This window comes from Protobothrops mucrosquamatus, unplaced genomic scaffold (assembly GCF_001527695.2).
Source record: "Protobothrops mucrosquamatus isolate PMUCROS unplaced genomic scaffold, P.Mucros_1.0 scaffold682, whole genome shotgun sequence".
NCBI classification, from domain to species: Eukaryota; Metazoa; Chordata; class Lepidosauria; order Squamata; family Viperidae; genus Protobothrops; species Protobothrops mucrosquamatus.
Genome location: NW_015386969.1, coordinates 1 through 1042, shown reverse-complemented (window position 1 = coordinate 1042; position 1042 = coordinate 1).

Genomic DNA, 1042 nt, shown 5'->3' with positions numbered 1-1042 from the left:
TGGTTTGTCCGATGTATGTGGTGGGGCAGGCGGTGCATGGGATTTCATATACTCCTTGATTTTCTAACTCAATTTTGTCTTTGGGGTTTCTTAGGATGGTGGATATTTTTCGGTTTGTGCAGAATGCTGTCTTGATGTTGTGTTTGTGGAGGATCTTGCTGATTCTGTCTGTGGCGCCTTTTATGTATGGGAGGAGGGCGTTGCCGTTTTCTTGTTCTCTGTCTTGGATTTTAGTGGGGGTTTCTTTTTGGATTAGGTTGGTAATCTTATTTCTTTGGAATCCGTTGGATGTTAGTACGTTAGTGAGAATGTGTAGTTCGGTTTTTAGGTGTTGTTGAGCCACCAAAGCTGTAGCTGAAGGGGCAGGTGAGAGAGGAACCTGCCCCACTTGTTCCATGGTCGCTTTCAGCCAAGCCGCATTGCAGCGGCATTGGGCGCAATATGCGAGGCAGCAAAGAGCCGCGCCACGCCGAAACCGGCTGTTTGCCGCCTCCTGTGGAATGCTGCTGCCATGAGGCTGCGGAACAAGCCGGGCGGCAGTAAGAAACTGGTATACCGGTTCCTTACCTCTGCCCGGTTTGTTCCATGGCCTCATGGCAACAGCATTGGATGTGACGCGTGAGGCGGCAAATGGCTGCATTGCGTCGAAAATCGGCCATTTGCCGCAAAGCGCATCGCACCTAATGCCGCTGCCATAAGGCCGCAGAACTAGCTGGGCGGAGGTAAGGAACCGGTATACCAGATCCCCCTCCCCTACTCTGCCTGCTGCTGGAGGGCTGGCCCGGTGTTCGCAGTGGGCTGCGGAGTCTCAGAGTGCGCCAGTCGAGGGGCTGGAAGGCTGTAGCTGCTGCTGGAAATAGTTGGCCCCCATGAGCTCGCTGTTTGTGGGCGCCGATGGTGTCAGGCAGAAGCCATCCCGGTCTCTACCTTGCCTTGCCTTGCCTTGCGGCAATGGCACCCCTGCCCTGCCCCCTGCCTCACCCCGCAGGACGAGCCTCCTGCCCACCGTCCCACCTGCCAGAGACCCCCTGGATGTCCCTCA